This window comes from Trachymyrmex septentrionalis, unplaced genomic scaffold (genome assembly GCF_001594115.1).
Source record: "Trachymyrmex septentrionalis isolate Tsep2-gDNA-1 unplaced genomic scaffold, Tsep1.0 scaffold22, whole genome shotgun sequence".
In the NCBI taxonomy this organism is placed as follows: domain Eukaryota; kingdom Metazoa; phylum Arthropoda; class Insecta; order Hymenoptera; family Formicidae; genus Trachymyrmex; species Trachymyrmex septentrionalis.
Window position 1 is genome coordinate 5,195,118 of NW_017305375.1, and position 9,749 is coordinate 5,204,866.

Here is a 9,749-nt window from a genome sequence, read left to right on the forward strand (position 1 = left end):
TTGTTATTGCTTTTACTCGATATGTTGTTAATTTAACTAAAACAGTGGAGATCGAATTAAACTTTAATAGTATTATTATAAATATGACTCAGTTTATTATTTATTAAGTACATATGTTAATATGGATGTTTACTTTGAAACTAAACAATTCAACCCAGAAACGGATTAATTTATATTTTGACACACATAAAAGTTAAAAATAATCAAATGTATATATGTATATATATATGTATTATTTAAAAAGGAATTTACCATTGCTACTTTGATCTAACAGTGTATTGTTAATGGAAGAGTTAAAATTCACGTTGTCGATGATTAATTTTCTGTAATCATTTGGACGCAATTATTTTGCAATTATTTGGATCCAACATAATTATTTCCAGATCTGTATCCAGCTATATTTCAACATAATCGTGCTTTTTGTTCTTTCGGATTATTAATAATTTTAATATTAATTTTGACCAGCTTTTCACGAATATATCGCCATAAATTTGTCAATATCTGCTTATACATATATTATATTGAATATACTTTTGAAATATATGAAATAGATATAGCTATGGAATATAATACGAAATATCCGAAAAGCGTCCTTTATAAAGACTTTCATATTTAAAATTTCTTCTTTTGTGAAGTACTCGGGCGAAATAAGCGTCCAAAGTGATGCACCAGTAGTGTCAGGATTATATAATGTTGACAACGTAAACACGTGCACCGCCATCGAATTTCTCACGGGTTGCGACGACCTTAAGTTGTGTACTTTCGGAAGCGTGAAATCATTTATCACAAGCGACGGAGATTAAGTTCCGTCGTTTATTGGCGCGTTAGACTGCAAAATTGTCAGGGGGCGCATCTCAGGCGGAAGAAGGAATCCGACTATTCGATTCCTAATTCAATATATCGAGCCACTTTTCGAAAATGCGACAAAGAATTATATAATCGGATATGATTTGTTCTCCCGTCTGCACGATGTCTCTTTTAAACCTTACACACTCTCAGGCGAAAGTGGCGAGCACGGAGTTGGGAAACGACATTGAAAAGTTTGCCAGAACTCGGTACGCATAACGAGCTACGTTGGGGCTCGCGAGGCCGGAGAAAAACCTGGTAAAAAGGAGGAAATACCTCGCGAGGCATAAGCGGATTTAAAATCCGCATACATTTGCCCCGGTACGTTTTCTGCGAGAATTTTTAAACAAGACGCGTTCACCTCCTACCGCCCGTCGTCTCATTTATTTCACGAAGTACTTTGACATCCACGTCGTACAGGTGCCGGGTGAAAATCTTGAAAGAGCGCGCGACCACAAAGGTTCTCCGCGAGTCGCGAGCAGACTTTTGACGAGATACTGAAGCACGCGGGCATCAACGAGTAGCAGGATAAGTGCGGGTGGAAATAACGGCAAGAAAGTGATTTCGAGGGTCGGACGCTGGCGAGGGCGTTCTTTGACAGGCGAGTTATCGTCGGTGCTTTGGGTGTTTTAAGGTCGGATTACGACATGCCCCGCCGCGGAAAAATAATTCAAAGGGAACGCTTCCGCACGAGATCCGCACCATAGATCGATGCGCCTAGCACAGCGCATCATTACGGCGAATACCATGGGAAAGCGATGCGGACGGAATGAGTTTTAATTTGCGGCGAAATAGAGAGAGAAGGGTCTAGAATATCAACGGATTATCATCCTGTGGTTCTCCTGCAAGCATTCCGTTTATCCCTACGTCGCTTAACACGCTATTCCACTTGAAACGCAAAATGTGCTCGACGAGATTGGCAATTACAACTACGTTTGAAGGAAAAGGATAGTCTTGACAATAAAATATTGACACCTATTTTCTTATTTCGCGCAAAAAGTAATGTCACATTGACAGACATTAATTCTATTTTTGATCGAAGTGATAGCTGATATTATTAAGAATAAGTTTTTTCCAATGTTTTCAAGATGCTTATTAACATCAATATTAAATTGACGTAAATTAATGTAATTTTATACAATAAATGAATGTTTAACACTAAAAATAGTAAAAATAGTGAAACTATTGATTAGATATTATTAATCGTTTCTATCTATTTTTTTTTTTACATTAATATTAGGTATATTGTTTCTGTAAAAGACAGGTCTTTGAAATTTTTTGACTTTTCAATAATTATATTCTTTATAGTGAAATTTTTTAATTTTCTTTGTATTTTAGCATATACTGAGAAAAATGTTCCAGTTGTACCAACAAGAAGTACAAACAAAATGAATGTTGAGCATATGATCATATGATTGAGCGTATAATAAAAAGTCCAGTTATTAAAATTGAATTTATAAATAAAATTTAGACTAACAAAAATAAATCAGATAAGAGAAAGAACTCAATTTTTAATCAAAGCAGATCTTGATGTTTAATAATGCAAATTTTGCAAATATATTTTTTTAATAAATTGCGCGCCAATTCAGTTTGTCGGAAACGCAATTATATACTGAAGCTAGAAATAACATCTCAAATTATACATTAATCATCAATTTAATAATAATATTAATAAGTACATGTAAAGAACTTATTGCTATAAAAAAAATCTATCACTATGATCAGAAATAGGATTTTTTCTCTTATTTCGTTTATTCTTATTGATTTAAATTTTACTTGTTTATACACATCTCTTTGAAACATGATGTCTTCTCACTAGTAACTCACTGCACTCTTAAATATCAAAGAAGCAATGGTAATCCAATTTCTAAGTTAAATAATATTTTGTTATTTTTAATTTCTGTAAGTATCTCAAAATATAAATCCACTTCTAGTTTTAAAGTACATAACATCTATATTAACGTATGTACTGTTAATAAATAATAAATTAAATTTGAGCTGAATTTAATAAACTTTCTTTAATTATAAATTATTTAACTTCATCGTTTTAGTTAAATTAATAATATATTTAATAAGAGCAGTGACGAATTACAGAAATAATTAAAAATAACTCAAATTGGGTATAATTTGATGTTATAAATTTAACAATGTGGTTATTGCGACAAATATCTCCACAATTATTTCCAGCTTTAATTTATGATCGTTTCAAGTCCGACAAACTGAATCGACGCGCAATTTACAGAAGTGAAAAATATATACATATATGAACATTACCAAGATTTGCTTTGATCGAAAATAAGATTCATTCTGTAATTGAATTTCTTATATCGACTAAAATGTTTAATAGATTTAATTATAAGTATCTAATTGTACTTAGTATATATAATTTGTATTTTTGTAATTGAATTACTGGAATTCCAATTATGCAACAAGACTTTTTTTCACTATAATAATTTATTTGTTTGAACGTTTTAGTTAATAAGAAACGTTTGATACACTGAGAGAAAGGATTTAATTAATTTAACAAGCCATTAGTATATACCTTTAATAAGTGACTGGTAAATATGTGACAATAAATTTGGTTTGTTATGATTGCTACTAGTCTCTGCTATACCAACCAATTACTAGTAACAGAAGCAAACTAAACTTTATATAGAATCTAACCTATATATCTTTTGGATAGACTTTAGGCTCGTTTACATAGAAATCGTAGATGATCGTGGAGTTTTAAGGAAACTGATCAATCAAATATAGAGAGAATACTTGACTAGAATCAGTTTCTTACTATTTGAGTCTCTGCGACCGTCTATGATTTCTATATATGTAAATAAGTCTCTTATTTGCAAACGATATTATTAATTATTTGTTATATTGACGAATGGGACATAATTAATTTGCAATAGTAACTATCGATCGTTCTTTTTAACAAATATTACATTTTTTTTCTCTTGATTTGTTCCATATAACAAAATCATTTCTTTCAGTGTACATTGACATTAAATCTAAAACTTAAAAGCGAAATAGTGAGATGTCTCTGATTATTATGACGGTAATAAAATATAAATTTCTTTGTCCTATATAATTCTTAAACTGAAACGTATTGCGGATCAAAAATGGACTATGGTGTCCAAGTTCTTACATGAGCAATTTTAGTCGCGAAGAACTTTGCGACGACAATGTCGCGACGGACGCTCTACTTGTACATTACGTACGTGTATTTTAAAAATATCTCGCGGTATGCATTTCGTCTCGGTCCTGCGTTAACGCTCACGCCTTCGGGAGGAACGGTCATAAATTTTTTAACGCGAGAAATTGCCCCAACGATCTCGTAAAGCAACGAAAGCCGACATCCGTAGATTCCCAACAATACACTCATTATCGGTTTTAATGCGATTCCTCCGAACGAAAGCTTCTACTAGAGATGTCGCTATCACGAGAATTCACGCGACATTGACGTGGAAGCTTATAATGTGCGACGGCAAAACAAAAGGGAATGTGAAAGAGGATTTAGTGCACAACCGCTTCGTTTGAGTATCACCAATGTGTTCATAGCGAGAGGGATGGTTACTACTATGATCTTTAGGATCATCGGTTCTTTCATCTCGTTTTTTTTTTCTTTTTATTGCGACGTCGTCCACGTTCTGATTGACTTCGCGTCTCTCTATAATAATCCGCAATACCATACATCCTGACATGAGCGGCAATGCTATATCAGGCTCGTACTCCCTTTGTCTGAATAGTTGAGACGGAGCTCTTTGTTCATACACGCGCATTGGAATCACGATCGTTGCTTCTATACGTGCTCTCGAATATGCGAAATCCCTTGCACAGAGCTCTTGTAATGACTAATTGCATACTCTTGATTAATCGATATCAATCACGGTGCTGTTTTTATTTAATTTGATATGAAATTTTATAGTGATATCGGATTTTCAGGTTTAATTGGGAAGGTTTATGATTGAAAAACGTGTAATTTATAGTGAACATATAAATATCTAAATTAATCCTATAACATATTATACGTATACTCATTTTCTAAAAATGAGCCAATGTAACAAGTCTATTTTTTTGCGAGAGAGTATATTTCCCATTTTAATATGTTATCTTATTGTAATACGTTATGTTATATCGTACATAACACGATATAATGCAATTACTAAGAAAGTGAAACGTTCAATTAAATTAAGTAGATTCTAACGTGTAATATAATATTTATAAAGGGGATGTAAAATATTATGTCAAAATATTATTTAAAATATTTTATGTTACATTCTCATTTGGTACTAATTTGCACGTAAATTAATATTGAAAATTGTGGCTTAATATTTAAAATATCTATTATTGTATATACGTATTTAATCTTTTGTCAACATATTAATTTATTATAAGTTTTTGACGCAATGTAAACGATGTAATTTAAAAAATCGATTTTCTAAATTACATATACCTATCGATTTTTAAAAGTGTATTTTCATTAAAAATAATAAATTTGCGAAATAGTAAAAATATGATTAAAAATTTATACGTATTTTTAAAAAATCTATGACAATACAATTAATAATACGATTTTTACTTATATTTAATTTCTTGATCGTTATCATACTTTTATCATACATATTATATATATAGCTTGTCATGTATGGGTTAGATAAATTTATGATTGAATTATCGTTTTATGAGTACATATTTTATAATACACATTATAAATAATTATATAACTATAAAATGATAAATAATATGTTTAATAAATAAAATTATTAATAAATGATAAATAATAATTATGAAATGATAAATAAATAAATGTTAGTTGTTAAATCGTCTGATTCAAAAAATTTTGTAAAAATAAATTAAATAAAAGATAATACATTATAGTAATAAATTTTATATAAATATCAATTTAATTTTTTTAATAATTGTGATGTGTACATAAAATAACTGCAAAATATATATATTCTACAATCTAGTTTTATAAAAACATAAACGTGCGGAATAAAATCATGTTGAATTATTATCAGCAACAGTAATTGGTTAAAATTTACATCAATCATACATGATTTTTTAAAACATTTGTAACATACAAAATAAGAAATTTAGAAATAAAAAAATATGGAATTTTTATCTTTTATTTATTTATTTTTTTTACTATTAAATTTTGTTTATATTCAATAGTAAGAAAAAAAATAATAAGATATAATTTAGGAAGGTGATTGTAACATATTAAACAATTTTCTCCTATATATTTATATTTAAGTATATAAAAGATGATCATAAAAGATGTAAGATTTGTATACGAAAGTTTTTCCTTTAATTCACGTTTATTTAGCGTTAACGAAAAGGGTGATAAAGAGTGTCTCTTTCATAAAAGTAGTTACGCTTCTTTGAAAGTTTCGAGCAAGGCAAAGGCGATGCTGCTAAACCATCGACAGTTTATTGGAATTAAATTACTGAACATTCTTTTGAGAAGACAATGTAGAAAGAACATGAACAAGAGTAAACAAAATAGCAATTAACCAAATAACAATTTCCATAAAATTTATTGAAAATAATACGACGGATAATTATAGAAAAAAGTTCCATAAATAAAATTTTAGATAAAAAAATTTTTTTGTCATAAAAAAAATAGAGATATTTGTTTCTTTTAAAATATCCGTTTAAAATCGATATTATACATCTTGTCGGCGTGGATGTGATCAAATTTCGAGATTTGCGCGAAAATCAATTTTCGAAACTCGTGAAATAAAGCTCAAATTTTGAAACTTGCAAAATAAAGATTGCGCACGTACACGGCCATAATTCTGTTCAGATATAGTGCAGCGTTTGCTGATCTACCGATACGTCAGCTTCACGCGATCAAATACGATAATGAAGTGGCACGTTTCGACGTTTCCAGTTGTTTGCCTTGTATCTTCTGAGCGCATAAGCAGTGGACGTGCCCGGATGAGAAACACAGATCAAACATGATGTTGTACGCACATGTATCGTTCGCTTGTGCTCCTACTTGCATTTCAGCAATCCGCAATTGCAGTCGTTTGTCAGCATCAGACCGCAATCATGAACGCAAGCTCCTTTAGTTACCTCTTGTTCGATTCATGATCAAAGGTAATAGCCAATGTATATCTGATGCCAAGTACTGCCTTTTGGCCCATAAATAGTATTTTGCAATTTTATATTTTTCAGAGAGATAATATCTCTCGATTTTACAAACGAGCATTTATCGACATTATTTCCGCATTTTTATCTTTATTATACATTTATTTTTGTGTTTGTTATATGTTTTTATCACATATCTACGAACCGAGCAGTTTTCCATTTTATTTTCTATATACGTTTTACTAAAGTTAGGAAGTAATGCATTACTTGTACGTCGTTGTTTTTTTCGACAACAATCAATTTCTTCTGTCTGTAATGGTATTGGTCATTTTAATTTTTAATAACAGTAACGATTTTATCCTTTACTTTATATTTACTTTAATTCCTTATTATCTTTATATTAAAATAATGCGATCTATTCAATAGATCGCATTATCTTTGATTAAATAAAAATATTCTATTTTAAATAAAAATTTCAATATTGAAAAATATTTTGTACTTTATACCGTATTTTATATCTTATTGTTAAGCTGGTCCGTTAAATATATTCCGATGGTCATTGCCAGTTTATATTGTTGAATAGTATTATATATATATATAAACTATACATTTTAGTACATAAAAAACATGAACTATAGGTTTTTAGTATGGGCAGTAAATATCGGAATATACTTAATAACATTAATCGTTAAAAATATGGTTTAATAAAAATTTCTGATTAAATTTGTGAATTACAAATTAAATTTTTATGAAGATAAATATATTTAAAATAAAAATATTAATAAATAGAATTAAAAGATTTATCAGAAAAGTTTAATATACTAATAAAAATTTGTATGAATGTGCCCGCATTTATATACATAAAGATTAATTTAAAATTTTAAGTAATATTAATTATTATATTTAATAGTAATTATTAAATAATATGATTTTAAAACTAATATCTCATTTTAGTATTAAAAAGATAATGAAAAAGGTGACGAATCGTTACTTTCTATTTGCAAGTATAACGGTAATTTTATAAGTGTTATTTTTAGAAGTATTATTTTTAACGTATTCAATTTTACATTTTACATAATAATGCTAAAGTTCTAAAACTGACAAATATTAGCAAAAATATTATGTCGGAATAGAATCGCACTCTTTTTACAACGTTATATAATGCGTTAGTTTCAGGCATTTCTATTCTCAAAATTAGAAGAAATGAAATCGAGAGAGAGAGAAAGAGAGAGAGAGAGAGAGAGAGAGAGAGAGAGAGAGAGAGAGAGTGAGAGAGAAAGAGGAAGGTTGACGTATGTCGGAGTAGGTAGAGAGTGGAAACTAGAAGCCGTATGTACGATATATGGCATATGCTTTAAAGAGTTAACATCGCTGACGTTAACTTTCGCCATGTTATAATACTATATGCTCTCGTGCTATATCTGTTATTCGCTTTAATGTTCATATCTATTATTCAAAAATAAATAATCAAAAAATTTCTTTGTTAAACGTCGTTTTAACGTTATTTACTGCTTATAAAAAGATAAAGCGTTAATAAAATTAATTTGAAATTAAATTTGATACAAAGTCGTTAATAAAAGATATTATAATAAAGTTTAATAAGTTAAAATTCTTAAAAAAATAATAAAATTTAAAAAATATTATTATAAAATTTAATATGAAATGCACTTGATGAAATAGTAATCAAAATTTCAAGTCAAATATGAAGAGAAAGTGTGCAATATAAAGTATCGTAAAGCTGATTGCAAAGCAATATAAGAAGAACAATAGCTAGGGATGAGCAAAAATTAGAGATAAAGAAAATTAAATTTAAGCAAATGTCTAATAGCAAATAATTTATTCTCTAATAATTTAAAGAGATAAACATTTTTTTACTATATTTTTTCTTTATCAACAAGATAAACAATAAACAATAATTAGAAGAATAATACTAATAAAAATATTGATATTGTAAAATTAAATTGAAAAAGCTTTATAGCTTTATATATATAATTAAAATTAATATATTGCATACAGAGTATAATAAAAATGTATGTCAAAACAGTGTAAAATACGGAGGTGATAAAAGACTATATCAGAAGCTAGACAATAGTGTGATAAAATTATAATAAAAACAACTATCAGCAAGTCAAGTGATAAAATAAAACAAATATGAATATAAAATTACAATAACAATTGTTGATCAGAGATGAGAATCGTGTAAGATGTCTGAGTTTGTGTGTGTGTGTGTGTGTGTGTAATAGGACAGCTCGAGAATTGTCAAAATTGCGCAAATCAAAAATTAAAAAATAATCGATTAGAACTTATTTGAAAAAAATTAAAAATAAAATACTGTATGTTATATACTCGTATACTACAGCATTATAATACAGCATTTAATACAGCATAATAATACAGCATTTTTCATTAATTTCTTACTTCTATTGAATCTCGAAGATGACTAATAAAGTATTGTAATAAGCTTTGACACAAGGTAACATACATGGTGTAAGAATGTAAGGGTTTTATTACGCATAATTTTGCGGTTAAATATAATTTTGGGATAAATTTCTTATTGGTGGTAAATTTCTAATAGCAGGTCTATATTGGCTTATAACATTTTCGGCTAATTTTCTGATTGGTCATCAACTGCGCATCTCGGAAGTGAAACACCTTATATTTTTACATCATAGAGGACAGTCAATTAAACGTATAAATGCTGTGTCATTGTACACGCGGCTTTTCGTTCCTTACGTTTATTACTTTGTTAGGTATTGTTAAAACTCATATTATGGCTCTCTCTCTCTCTCTCTCTCTCTCTCTCTCTCTCTCTC

The 9,749-nt window shown here is 28.9% G+C and overlaps 1 protein-coding gene across 2 annotated transcripts in view; it reads left to right on the forward strand.

Annotated features, from left to right (window-relative positions):
• The window catches only part of LOC108748380 (protein artichoke-like), a 105,074-nt gene that overhangs the window by 33,335 nt on the left and 61,990 nt on the right, over window positions 1-9,749 (forward strand). The window lies entirely within an intron of this gene.